The sequence below is a fragment of the Palaemon carinicauda genome, chromosome 14, assembly GCF_036898095.1.
Source record: "Palaemon carinicauda isolate YSFRI2023 chromosome 14, ASM3689809v2, whole genome shotgun sequence".
In the NCBI taxonomy this organism is placed as follows: domain Eukaryota; kingdom Metazoa; phylum Arthropoda; class Malacostraca; order Decapoda; family Palaemonidae; genus Palaemon; species Palaemon carinicauda.
In genome coordinates, this window is record NC_090738.1 from 54,375,319 (window position 1) to 54,390,702 (window position 15,384).

The window sequence follows — 15,384 nt, forward strand, 5'->3', positions numbered from 1 at the left end:
ATTCTTTTATCCCCGGTCAAGGTTTTGTTTGTGTTTATTTGTATAGTGTTTATTCACCGTATTCCTTTTTTGCTTTTCATGTTTTGTGGAGCGGACTGCCCGTCTTCAGTGATTAGCTTGTTGAACTGCCGCATTACGTTGTTATGCTTTCGCTCTCTCTCCGTTTACTTGGAGTGCGTTTTTGGGCAGCGGGGCAGAGAGTGTCGGCTCCCCAACAGAGGAGGTCTTACTGCATTTTTCACGGCTTGATAATCGGAAGATATTTGTTCCTGATCCTGCAGCTACCATTTAATTGGAGAGGCTCCTGCTAATGGATTTTAGCCTTATAAGCATTGCTATTGCTTGTGTGCTGCTGCCTGCCACTGCTGCTGGCTGTTGCCGTGTGTCTGACCTCCTGGAGTCGTGAGGAGGCCTTCTAGTGACGGAGAACGGTAAGCGAACCGTATAAGTTCTTCCTTCACCTGCTTAAATCATATAGACAATTTACGTTGCCCCAGTGATCCCTTCAGTGCAAGAACACCCCTAGTGATCCAGAAGTAGGGCAGTTGCTGGTGATGTTATAATGATCTTTAATTACGGATTCGGTGCGGTTTTTTGTGCAAGCATTCTTCGGATATTTCTACGTGACCTGTAAAGAGTATTATTATCACCAATTTAGGATATATTATTATTTAAAGGTGTATTTTGATAATTATTGTAAAATTAATTAGTTTTAAGGTTTACTTCACTCTGGAACTCTAACTGTCGTATGCTAGGGAAAGTGTGTATTTTTCTACCTCCTACACCTTTTCTTTCTCTTCGACTGAGGTATATAAGTTAGGTAGGCGTGTGACGGTTCGAGAGTTATTATTGTACAGTAGTGTATGTGTTTTTCCAGTTCCTAAGAAAGCTTTTCGAGGACTACTTTATGTAATTTAAGACTACTGTTGTTAATTAAATTTTATTGTTAAGTTTGATTCGGTGTTTTTTGTATCCCTCTTTGAGAGTTGTTTTGCTTTTTGAATTTTGTGTCGCTGCTGGTTCTTGCCTGGTATTTTGGCACTGAGCCAGTCTGAAAGAAAATCCTGGATGAACATAATCGATCTTGAGTTCATTACATAATTTGGCGACCTTGCCAGGATTCAGTTTAGCGACATAATTTTCAACTGTAAACGGCTCTTGGAGAGGCGGTCAAGCCACTGAACATATTTAGAGTGATTATTTCTATTTAATTAATTCAGGATGCATTATTTAGAGGGTGAAGAAGCTGAGGTAGCGAACTTTTTGGCTAGTGTTAACTGGGAAAAGGATCTGTTTAAACTAAAAAGGGATCAATTGTGGTTGATTGCAGAGTTCTTGGATTTAAGTTTATCCACTGAGGTTAAGAAGGGACCTTTGTTATTTGAGGTCTTGAAGGCCGCTAAGATATATAGAGAGACTCTTGATAGGAAGGATGTTCTGGAAAGTAGTAGGCTGGATGAGAGTGAGCCTGAGGAGGTGGAGGAATTAGAAGGTGAAGGTAAAGAAAATTCTATTGATAATGGTGATGATCAATTGGAAATTTTGAAAGAAAAAACCAAGATGAAGGAACTGGAGTTTAGAGCTCTACAACTTAGAGCCGATGAAAGGGCAAAAGAGAGAGAGCATGAAATTGAGGTACTTAAATTAAAGATTAAGTTGAATCAGGGAAATAATGGTAGCAATAATAATTCTAGTGTTGATGAAACAAGGTTTAATATGTTCGCTGCGTTAAAACTGGTACCACACTTTTCCGAGGAGGAGGTTAATGAGTTTTTTGTGTCATTTGAAAAAATTGCTAAGAAGCTTGCCTGGCCAAAGGATATGTGGACAACATTAGTTCAGTGTCGTTTGGTGGGTAAAGCTCAAAGGGTCTATAATAATCTTAGTGACGATCTCTCCGCGGATTACGACACCGTAAAAAGTATTGTGTTGAAAGCGTATGATTTGGTGCCTGAAGCATACAGGCAGAAGTTTCGTAATCTGCGGAAGGAATCTGACGTTACTTATGTTGAGTTTGCTCGAAAGAAAGTTCAGTTTCTCGATGACTGGTTGAAATCCAAAGAAGTAGACAATTTTGTTAAACTGAAAGAGCTGCTTCTGGCAGAAGAATTTAAGAGGAACGTGAGTCGTGACTTGCGAATTCATTTGGAAGAGTTGAAACTCGACTCCCTTCAGGAAATAGCAATTGCTTCCGACGAGTATGCACTTACTCATCGGGAGGAACCCCTTAGGAAAAGAATTAATCAGGATAGGTTCTTCACCCATGAATATAATACACATAGTAATAATCGTCAGTCTTCTAAAGGAACATCAAGGTCAAATAAAGACGGGTCAGAAAAACATTCTAATGAAGACAGAGGTGTAAGCGACTCTCGTAGTTTCGTAAACAGTAGTAGGTCGGTTAATGGTGGTGGTAGTAGTGGTAGAAATTTTGGTAGTAGTAGTAGTGTGAAGTGTTATTGGTGCCACAAGACGGGGCACGTAAAGGCTAATTGTTACGGTTGGAAAAACTTTAAGGAGAGAAGGTCTAATCCAGTAAACATTGTTGTAGCTGAAAAAACGACAAACGTAAACCAAAGTATGGAACAGGAAAAGTGACTAAAATTTAAGAGGTACATTTCTGACGGATCTGTGTTTGTTGGTAACAATAAAAGAACAAAGGTTTGTTTAAAGGTATTACGGGACTCTGGAGCAGCACAGTCTCTCATATTAAAAACTGCTGTTCCAAAGGATTTTGTATTTTCTAATGATGAATTTGTGGTGTTGGGTGGTTTCCCGAACTCTATTACGTCTTGTCCTTTAGAGAAGTTTAATATTCACACCAAGTATTTTAAAGGGACAGCTAAGCTGGCTGTGGTAGACAGTTTGCCAGTTCCCGGAATTCACCTTCTTTTAGGGAATGATTTGGCTGAAGGTGAAGGTGCAATTGATAATATATGTCCAATTTTGACTCTCCTGAATGTGACTTGTGAAGGCGATGAGATTGAAACTAATTTTTATAAGCCCGTCTCTGTAGTAACTCGGTCTAGAGCTCGGGAGATGGATCTCGAGGATGTTAACTTAGATTTATATCAAGTAGACAGACAAATGACTGACATGAGGACTGGTTGTAGTAATAAGAAAATCGTTAATTTGGATGACGTAAACTGGGACGCTAAGGCGTACAAAATGGCACAGAGTAAGGAGTTTTCTAAATTAGAACTCGGCAATCCCGAGGATTTGGTGAAGCCAGTATTCGTCAAAGAGAAAGGTTTGCTCTACAGGTTGAGTAGGTCGGCTAATGCACCTGCCCATCAGGTAGAGTCGTGCAGACAATTGGTTGTTCCGGAAAGGTACCGAAATAAATTAATGTATTTAGCACATGAAAATGATTTGTCGGGACATTTTGGTGTTAGGAAAACCTTTCAAAAGGTGGCTGAACATTTCTTTTGGCCTGGGATGCGTAAAGACATTAAGAGACACGTATTATCTTGTGATGTGTGCCAGTTGGTGGGGAAACCTAACCAGAAAATACCCAAGGCTCCTTTAATTCCTATACCCTCCGTGGGCGAACCCTTTCGGGAAGTGATAATTGACGTAGTGGGTCCCCTGCCACGGACGCGCGGTGGGAATGAATATATATTGTCTATGGTTGATAGAATGTCTCGCTTCCCTGAGGCTATCCCATTGAGGAGTATACGGTCTGAGAGGGTGGTTGAAGTGTTGGTTGGTTTCTTTACCCGATTTGGTTTTCCTAAGGTAATTCAGAGTGACTGTGGCACTAATTTCACGAGTAGGTATTTTGAAAAGAAAATGAATGAGTTTGGTATTAAACACGTGAAGTCTGCACCGTATCACCCGGAAAGCCAAGGCCAGGTGGAAAGGTTCCACCAAACCTTGAAGTCTGTGATAAAAAAATTTTGTTTTGAGACTGGGAATGATTGGGATAAGGAATTACCTTATGCATTGTTTGCAATACGATCGATCCCCAATGAGTCAATGGGTCTCTCTCCTTTCCAGCTTATTTTTGGTCACTGTGTTCGAGGCCCTTTGGATGTAGTGAGAGAACACTGGGAAGGAGAGACTCCCGAAGTTAATGTATTGGATTATTTTTCAGATTTGCAGGAGAAATTGCTTAGAGCACGGTCATTTGCTCAGGAACATTTGGCGAAAGCCCAGGCCTCGATGAAATCTAAGTATGACGTTAAAACACGAGATAGGGTTTTTAATGTAGGTGATAAGGTGTTGGTTTTACTTCCTATGCCTGGCAATCCCCTGAAAGCGGAATTCTCAGGTCCGTGGAAGGTTTTGAAGAAAATTAACAATGTAAATTACCTGATTGAAACTCCAGATAGGAGAAGAAAAACCCGCATTTGCCATGTTAATATGATAAAATCTTTTATTGACAGGTCTGTAGGAGAATCTGTAGTACCTATTTCTGTAGTTAATGTCGAAAATGAACAGTTCATGGGCGATAAATTCGCGGTTAGCCCAAGTGGTTTGGAAAATAATTCTGATGTTTTAGATAATCTGAATACTAAATTTCAGCACTTAGATGCAGAAAAAGCTGCACCTCTAATTAATTTAATTAACGAATACAAAGATCTCTTTCAGGATGCACCTGGTAGGACTCATATTTTGCAACACGATGTTGATGTTGGGGAGGCTCAGCCTATTAAGCAATGTCCATATAGACTGAACCCCCTCAAGAGAGAAATAGTCAGTAAGGAAGTTAAATACATGCTTGACCATAACCTCATTAAACCGAGCTGCAGTCCTTGGAGCTCCCCGGTAGTTTTGGTTAGGAAGGAGGATGGTCAGCCTAGGATGTGTTTTGACTACCGCAAGGTCAACTCTATAACGAAAACGGACTCGTTCCCCTTGCCCAGGGTGGAAGACTGTATAGATAGAGTGGGATCTGCTCGTTATATAAGTAAATTTGACCTGTTAAAAGGATATTGGCAGGTCGGTCTTACACCCCGGGCAAGGAAAATATCAGCCTTTGTGACGGGTGACGGCCTCTATGAATGTGAGGTGATGCCATTTGGCATGAAGAATGCCGCCGCTACCTTCCAGAGGCTGATGAACTTTATTACATGTGAACTGGAGGGTTGTGTGGTATATATTGACGACCTTGTGATTTACAGTGATGATTGGGAAACTCATCTTAGGAGGATAAGAGCGCTGTTCGAGGTGCTGAGGAAGGCTGGTCTGGTGATAAATTTAAAGAAGAGTGATTTTGCTCAAGCAAAAGTGGTTTATTTAGGACATGAAATTGGCTTGGGTAAGATCGCTCCTAAGAGAGCGAATGTTGAGGCAGTTACAGCCTTCCCAGCTCCTCGAAACAAGAGAGGTATTCGTAGATTTTTGGGTCTAGTTGGTTATTATAGGAAGTTTATCAAGAATTTTTCTGACCTTGCTAATCCCTTAACAAATTTGTTAAAGAAAGATGTAAAATTTATGTGGAATAACGAGTGTCAGGATGCATTTGAAAAATTGAAAGGTACTTTAATAACCTATCCTTTGTTACGTTCTCCCGATTTTTCCTTGCCTTTTTGTTTGGCTACAGATGCCAGTGACACAGGTTTAGGTGCTGTCTTGTTGCAGGAGGGTGCAAATGGCACCTCGCATCCAGTCGCCTACTTTTCCAAGAAGTTGTTACCGGCAGAGAGACGTTACTCAACAATTGAGAAAGAGGCTTTATGCTTGGTGAAAGCCATCATACATTTTGAAGTGTATTTATCTAACTCAGTATGTCCAATAAAGGTCTTTACAGATCATAATCCCTTAATTTTTATTAATAAATTTAAGGATAAAAATCAGCGTATTTTGCGCTGGAGTCTTTTACTCCAAGAATATAACCTTGTTATTTGTCACGTGGCTGGAAAAGACAACGTAGTCCCTGATGTTCTTTCCAGGACATTCGGTAATGAAAATGATGAGATGGCAATCCAAGAGTAGTTGTGTAAGGGTAAAAGACTCTGCATCAATCACATTTGAGCAATTTTTTTTTTTTAATTTGTTGTTTTCTTGTCCGGTGTTGGGAAGATTTCTTAATATAAGTTTGAGTTTGAGATTATCTATATATAATCTGTGAGTGGATATTAATGTTTAAGAATAGTGGTTTTGGTTTATGAAATATTTGTTTTTGATATTTGCATTTACTTTTGTGCACAATGCTTATGTATTTGCTTGCATTACAAATTATTAGTTTAATATTGGCTAGGAGTTACCTTTTGAAAAAAAATAATAAATTATTTTTTTTTCCTTGTCCCGGGGAGCTGTAATCCATAATTACTTTAAATATTTTGTTCGTGGTTTTTGCCATTTGTTTTAATTAAAGTCACGAAAAGTTCTCTTGGAACATTCTTTTATCCCCGGTCAAGGTTTTGTTTGTGTTTATTTGTATAGTGTTTATTCACCGTATTCCTTTTTTGCTTTTCATGTTTTGTGGAGCGGACTGCCCGTCTTCAGTGATTAGCTTGTTGAACTGCCGCATTACGTTGTTATGCTTTCGCTCTCTCTCCGTTTACTTGGAGTGCGTTTTTGGGCAGCGGGGCAGAGAGTGTCGGCTCCCCAACAGAGGAGGTCTTACTGCATTTTTCACGGCTTGATAATCGGAAGATATTTGTTCCTGATCCTGCAGCTACCATTTAATTGGAGAGGCTCCTGCTAATGGATTTTAGCCTTATAAGCATTGCTATTGCTTGTGTGCTGCTGCCTGCCACTGCTGCTGGCTGTTGCCGTGTGTCTGACCTCCTGGAGTCGTGAGGAGGCCTTCTAGTGACGGAGAACGGTAAGCGAACCGTATAAGTTCTTCCTTCACCTGCTTAAATCATATAGACAATTTACGTTGCCCCAGTGATCCCTTCAGTGCAAGAACACCCCTAGTGATCCAGAAGTAGGGCAGTTGCTGGTGATGTTATAATGATCTTTAATTACGGATTCGGTGCGGTTTTTTGTGCAAGCATTCTTCGGATATTTCTACGTGACCTGTAAAGAGTATTATTATCACCAATTTAGGATATATTATTATTTAAAGGTGTATTTTGATAATTATTGTAAAATTAATTAGTTTTAAGGTTTACTTCACTCTGGAACTCTAACTGTCGTATGCTAGGGAAAGTGTGTATTTTTCTACCTCCTACACCTTTTCTTTCTCTTCGACTGAGGTATATAAGTTAGGTAGGCGTGTGACGGTTCGAGAGTTATTATTGTACAGTAGTGTATGTGTTTTTCCAGTTCCTAAGAAAGCTTTTCGAGGACTACTTTATGTAATTTAAGACTACTGTTGTTAATTAAATTTTATTGTTAAGTTTGATTCGGTGTTTTTTGTATCCCTCTTTGAGAGTTGTTTTGCTTTTTGAATTTTGTGTCGCTGCTGGTTCTTGCCTGGTATTTTGGCACTGAGCCAGTCTGAAAGAAAATCCTGGATGAACATAATCGATCTTGAGTTCATTACAATATATATATATGATAACTTCATGTTAGAGATTAACATATCAGCTTGTCGTATCTTGATCATGAGAAAGTAGAATTGACGAAAAGTTATATATTCTTAACGTGCATTCTTATGAAACGATCTAAATCTGAAAGTAAAACTGTGTGTACTAATTCTTGTCTGTGGTTTAGGGATAATCTTATCAGTATATTCTTATTTGAGAATTCTACTGATGATTATGGTGAGTGAACAGGTGCATTACTTGAACATCCTCTTCTGTCCTCATACACCTGACAACACAGATTACCAAACAATTCTTCTTACAGCACTGCACTGGTGACTTTGTAGAGCCACAAGTGGCTGCGTTTTGTGGCGGGGATATTTCCTCCCATAAGTTCCCATTGTTTTCAAGCTTGGCCGATCACACTTGTGTCTGTGGCTCGCGACTGTAGCAAGCTGTCGCTCGTCCCCGCCACAAACAGCGCATTTTGTGGCGGAGTTTTGTGGCTGGCTGAGAGCACAATAGCGACCTCTGGCGACCACATGTGGCTGCTAATCAGATGTAGTGATATCGGTGTGGCGACCACATGTGGCCGGGTATTCAAAACATAATCACATGTGGTCGCAACTTGTGGCTCTAAAAAGTGGCTAGTGTGCTCTGGCCCGCCACCTTGCGCGGCCACTTGTGGTGCCACAGAGTGGCTAGTGTGCTCGGGGCCTAATTGTTCAGTGGCAACTTTCCTCTTTGTAAGGGTACAAGAGACTCTTTAGCTATGGTAAGCAGCTCTTCTAGGAGAAGGACACTCCAAAATCAAACCATTGGTTTCTAATCTTGGATAGTGCTATAGCCTCTGTACCATGGTCTTCCACTTTCTTGGGGTAGAGTTCTCTTGCTTGTGGGTGCACTCGGGCACAATATCCTATCTTATTTCTCTTCCTCTTATTTTGTTAAAGTTTTTATAGTTTATATAAGAGATATTTATTTTAATCTCGTTGTTCTTCTTAAAATATTTTATTTTTCTTTGTTTCCTTTCCTCACTGAGCTATTTCCCTGTTGGAGCCCCTGGGCTTACAGCATCCTGCTTTTCCATTTAGGGTTGTAGCTTAGCAAGTAATAATAATAATAATAATAATAATAATAATAATAAGGATGAAAGACAGTAGTCAAATGAAACTTTTGGCATCAGAGAATAGCGTCAAGTCTTAAATGATTGAATAAATCGTTAAATTATTGATATAATAAGGATATGCTAAACAGGAAACATTTTGTGGTCTACAAATGATAAACATTAAAGTAATAAGTTTCATGTGATAGATCTGGGTACCCAGCAGTCTAATTACATAAGTCCCTGACTATACTCAATTTTTCTTAATGAGGCGCATTTGCACTGATTCGCATTTTCAGTCTCCTTTCTATAAATCAATCCATGCGTTATGTCCCCTTTTAATGGCGTCTTTTGGCACATCTTCCCTAAAGTAACTAAATGATCAGTACATTAAGTCCTACTTATTAAAACAAACGAGAAAATTCTCAAAATGCGCGTATTTTTTATATAAAAAACAATAACCTTTTAATTTACGACTCCGTTCAATGTATGAAAGTGTTGAACCTCAGTAAAACTATAAAAACTAGAAAAGCACTCTGAGAGTGCCCCTTATTTTTCTAAATCAGCTTGCCTTTCCCAGAATCAATTTAGACCCGTAGGCATATTTGAAGTCTATGTGACAACCATGTGCGAACTTGAGGTTAAGTCTATGGTTAATTCGGTCGACATTTTGCTCGACCTTGACCTTGACCTTTGACCTAGGACTTTCAAAATAGAATCACTTTCAGGTCTCGATATACAAATTAATCCCAGAAAGTTTCATTATATGAGTAAAACTGTGGCCAGGAAGTTGTTCACAGACAAACGGACAAACATGGGCGAAACAGAACCTCCTCCCAACTTCGTTGACGGAGGTAAAAAATTCTTCACTTTCATGCTTAAACATTTCTTAAAAAGAAAAAATGTATATCAATTTCTATAATTTTAATCTGTGAATGACTATGTATTCCTTATCGTGTATTCATTTAAGATATATACTCAATTTTATTTCAATCAAGCATTTTATTTTCCTTGCTTTCAAAATTTTCTTCGATTCGGAAATTTTCCCGAAATTATTTAGTGAAAAAATGAATACACTGTTATATTTTATGTTTGTTATATTCTTTGCCACTTCATTTCTTCCAGTGTCATCCTGCAGGAGACCTTGCCATCCTTTTATGCGAAGCCTTAAAAATACTGAAGCAGTTCACTCCATCAGAGGATTTAAAAGCAAATCTATTTCTTGCGTCATTCAAGGCTCCATCTCACTCGTGAGAAAATAAAGAAAATGGGATTATTAAAGAAAGCGAGACGTAAAGAAAACGGGAAATGTTTGATGTCTGCATCCTCAACTTCAATAGAGCCTTTTGATGTCTGTTTCTAGTTTTTGTTTACGCAGAAATGTTTTCTCAATGACAACAAAACATCCAATATGGCAGATGTACGAGAAACATAACCGAAGGGATGTTTTCAATGTGGATTCTCTCAGAGAGAGAGAGAGAGAGAGAGAGAGAGAGAGAGAGAGAGATATTAGCTGAATTTTGTTGACAGTAACCGACTTAAGTGAAGAGAGAGAGAGAGAGAGAGAGAGAGAGAGAGAGAGAGAGAGAGAGAGAGAGAGAGAGAGAGAGAGAGAGAGAGAGAGAATGTATATATAAGAAATGATAACTTTCCATCTTTCTGTTGCATAAAACCGTTTTAAAGCGACAGATGAAACACAAAAGCCAAAAAGAATCCTACAGACTATTTCAGGTAAAAGTCTCGTTCATTCTCGCCTTTCCTTGTATTTTTTTTTATCTTAAATATCGCTTTCAGACATTTTCGATGTCAAAAGGCAAAATATAGAAGTAAATTTAAATAAAAAATGAATAAGTAAATTATAGAGATACATTTCATGATGTATATATTTGAGGTAAATACCTATATTATTACCTAACTTTTCCTGAAAGTTTTTGACCTTTATAAAAATTGTCTGATATACATGACAAAAATATACTCAATGGCACAAAATGAATGAAATTATGAAACAAAATAGTTGTATAAGGTAGTTTTATATGTATGTATGTATGTATGTATGTGTGTATATATATATATATAAATATATATATATATATATATATATATATATATATATATATATATATATATATATATAAATATTTTCATGATCAGCAAAGCTGTACTAGTCAGAGCCGCCACCCATACTAGGTTAGTTACAATAGCTATGAGCGATTTGACGAAAATCTCCCACCATCACTATAAACCAGCACAAAATCACCCAAAGGAATCAAACAACGTTTGTACCCGCTTTTTTACCGGAAGACAAAGGCCCTATAGGCAATCCTTTTTAGTGAGGCTGATTTACACCGACTCGCAGGGGTGCCCTTTTAGCTCGGAAATTTCCTGATCGCTGATTGGTTGGACAAGATAATTCTAACCAATCAGATAGCAGGAAACCTTTTCCGAGTTGAAAGGGCACCGCTGCGAGTCAGTGGAAATCCGCCTCAATAAAAAAAAATTTAGTATAGTAGAAACTGCAATAAGAAAAATATCAAATCAAAATTTTCCAGTTTCGGAAGTTCTTGGTTCCTCTGATCCAGGGATATACTACCGCCCCCCACCACCCCCGCCCGCCCCCCTCCCCCCATCTCAACACGGCATCCCATTACGAAGAGAAAATCGCCAGAAGCAGGACTTTTTAAAGCTGTGAACATTGCATAAAAGACAAGAAGGTCTTTTGGGAAAAAAAAAACGTGTATTTAAAAAGGAAGTTAAGTGAGGTGCTTAATGGTTTGTCGATAATGAGATTCCTACACAGACACACACACACACACACACACACACACATATATATATATATATATATATATATATATATATATACTGTATATATATATATATATATACATATATATATATTTATATATATAAACACTCACAAATCAACAACAAATGCAGCACTTTCTAGTCCAATGCAGGACAAAGGCCTCAGTCATGTCCTTATTCATGTCTGCGGTTGGGCCAGTTTTCCTCACCTTGCTGGCAAGTGCGGATTGGTGATGGTGGAAGATTTTTGTCTGATCGCTCACACCAAACAAACGTTGTATGGGTGGCCCTGACTAGTACAGCTTTGCTTTTCATGGCGAGACGCAAAGCCTTTAAAGGTCACTCATGAATGGCAGAGGTAAGGGACAGTGTGACATTGCCTTATCGAGCAGGACAATGCCCTAGAGACTTCCTATATGCACATATGATCAGCGCCTAAGCTTCCTCTCCACCCAAGCTAGGACCTATGAGGGCCACACAATGGCTACTGATGACTCAGTAGATAGACCTATATACTCCCCCAAACCCCACGTCAAAGACATACATAAATTGACTTAAGCAGTAAATCAATTACCTATACTCAATTTTTTTTAATAAGGCGCATTTGCATTGAATCGCAGCAGTGCCCCTTTAGCTTGGAAACGTTTCCTGATCGCTGATTGGTTGGACAAGATAATTCTAACCAATCAGCGACAGGAAACGTTTCCAAGCTAAAAGGGCACCCCTGTGAGTCGGTGCAAATCTGCCTCGGTAAAAATAATTGACTATAGGTAGTCAACTCTATAGTGGGTTGCAATAGGTGTCGAGAAGGTTAGGGCAAAGAGAGAGAGAGAGAGAGAGAGAGAGAGAGAGAGAGAGAGAGAGAGTTATTTTCCATAAGCCTTGACAGTATTAGTTTTATATCTCTAGTTCTCAAATAATATATGGTCTGCGAGAGAGAGAGAGAGAGAGAGAGAGAGAGAGAGAGAGAGAGAGAGAGAGAGAGAGAGAGAGAGAGATATTCAAAACGCTTATATAATGAAGGCGTCTGAAATACCTGGATGGTTACCCATCCATGTGTCTGAAGACCAAATTTTTATGGATTCAATAAGAAACCATAAAGAGATTTTATTGATGTTCGTGATCATTTCTAGTGATCATCACACGTGTTCACTTACACCGATACCTTTATGTTTCACCAAAAATATATTTTTCCTTTTCAACAACTAGATATTTTTACCTTAGGCTTCACTTTCCAAGGTTTCTTCTTCCCGGAAACCTGAAACCCCATTAATGCAAGCTTTTGAAATGCTGCAATGTTCCAGTAAATCTGATGGAAGTCTCTCTCTCTCCTCTCTCTCTCTCTCTCTCTCTCTCTCTCTCCTCTCTCTCTCTCTCGATTCAGATTAAGTTCCTTTGACAATATCTGCAGCCAACTCGGGACAAACCCCAGAGAGAGAGAGAGAGAGAGAGAGAGAGAGAGAGAGAGAGAGAGAGAGAGAGAGAGAGAGTTGGTACTGAAAGAAAGGATTACTTATTCACGTACAGGACGTATAGACTATTCTGCTGTTTACCGAGGAAACTCTTTCAGAGAAATACTGACTTCAAAGAGCAATATTGATGTTTAGGATTCAAACCCCACACATTTAATATTCTTAATTTTCTCAATAAAAGATACTTTTGGTTCGAAGGCTGTCAGTAAGAAGCTTAGCGTTCAAACCATGTCAAGGACTTAAAAGAAAAAAAAAAATTGTTTCTGAAACTTTTTTTTATTACGTTTGATATTCCTCTCGACTCTCTTTGACTAATATAGACTTTCACTTTAGATAGATTAAAAGTACTCTAAAGCTACTTATGAACTAATTAATATAATTACAATTCATGAATAATGAAGGGTGTCAGGGATCGAGGTGTTGGGCTTACATAATTATTAATAATCATTAATTATTAACTAAACCCTATGTTGATCGTACACGGTTTTAGTAAGCCTTTAAAGCTCCTTAAATAATTCAACAAATCAAAATATATAGATTGAAATTCAATCAAATGAATTATCAGAGTAAAAAGATGGGTAAAACAGAATGAAGTATATGTCAAAGTATTGAAATAAAAATGATTCACAAGCCGTGAACTTCAAAAGGAGAGTTTTCCACTTTTGTATACCTTCCTTCAGCCTCAGTATCCTGTTGCCCAACGCCCGCCCCCCCACCCCCACCACCACCATCACCAAGCCCCACTTCTCCTACACCCCCCCCCTTATCAATATCCCATTACCTAAGAGAGAATGGCCCGAAGCAAGAAGTTTTAAAGTTGCGAAGTTCTTCTTGAAAGACGAAAAGAAGAATTGCTCGCGAACGGAAGGAGAGTACATGGATGATTTAAGAAAAAAGTTAGACCAATAATGTTCTAGTAATATACACTATATATATATATATATATATATATATATATATATTATATATATATATATATATATATATATATATATATATATATATATAAAAGTAATACCGCAGGATACAAAATCAATTCATTCTTGGGTGGCTTTCGTGTCATATCCTAAGTATTTTTACATAAGGAAGCGAAAATATCTTTTTTTTTTTTTTTGTTCCGTAAAATGAATTTTTCGTATACAGAAACTTTCGTATCTAGAGGTTTCACTTGTGTGTGTGTATATATATATATATATATATATATATATATATATATATATATATATATATATATATATATATATATATATATATATATACACATTATTGCATTCAGATGTATAAATGTGCAGGCAACACACATCCAGTGTCTTCATGATCACCAAGTTACTGTTCCAGGTTATTCTGCATAACATGACGCACTGGAACTCTGGAAAGGGTCATTGGAACTGGAAAGGGTCATTTGAAGCATTGGCTTAGTAGAATAGGAAGGAATATTCCAATTCCAAGCGCCATTTATCTTCCTTGTCCCCTGATCAAAGACAGTCACTTATTGGTTTGCCTTCGCAGGAATTGAATGGAAATTTGTTCGGTTCTCCAATTCGAGATACCTTGAAAGAGGGACAAACCAAGCGCACAATGAAGTGGAATATGCAAGCGCATTTATACTTATACATATACATACATACATACATACATACATACAGTACATACAAACATACATGTGTGTTTGTAAGCTAGTCTCGTTTAAACTGACACGCGTGTTTAATCGTCAAAAATACATACATACACATACATTTATTTAACCTTTATATATATATATATATATATATATATATATATATATATATATATATATATATATATATATATATATATATATGTGTGTGTGTGTGTGTGTGTGTGTGTGTGTGTGTGTGTATGTATGAAATGTATGATTCCACCATACACACACAAAACTTCAGCTGTAACGAAAGCCCTCCAAAGACAACCGATAGATGACACTCATGTTAGAATACTTGATATCTATATAAAGAAATACAGCTATCCTAAAACTACATAATGATAGTGAGAAAATTCCCATTGAGAAAGGAGTTAGACAGGGAGACCCCACATCTCATGAATTATCCACAGCATTTCTAATAGTTTCTAAAAATTTAGAATGGGAAAATGTATGAATTAACATTAACAGGGAATACTTCAACAACTCATGATTAGCAGATGGCATAGTTCTGTTTAGTGAATCACGTGAGGAATTGCAAATGATAAGATATTTGAGTAGAGAAAGCAGAAATGTAAGACTGAAAATGAATATGAGTAAAACTCAGATAATGTTTAATGAAAATGCAGAGAGACAACAAATAAGGGTTATGGACGAACCTCTAAAGATTGTTATGAGGATACGTACTTAGGACAGATAGTGTTTCCCCACGACATTGAACCGAAACTGAAAGAAGGGTAAGCATGGGAAGGAGAGTTTTTTATTAACAAATTAAGATTATGAAAGGTAAAATGCAACTTTCTTTAAAAAGAAAAAGTATTTAATAAGATGGTCCTACCAGTATTATGCACCAGAAACTTGGAGCCATACTAAACCCTTGGAATATAAGCTAGTTACTACTCAAAGAGCTATTGAAATATT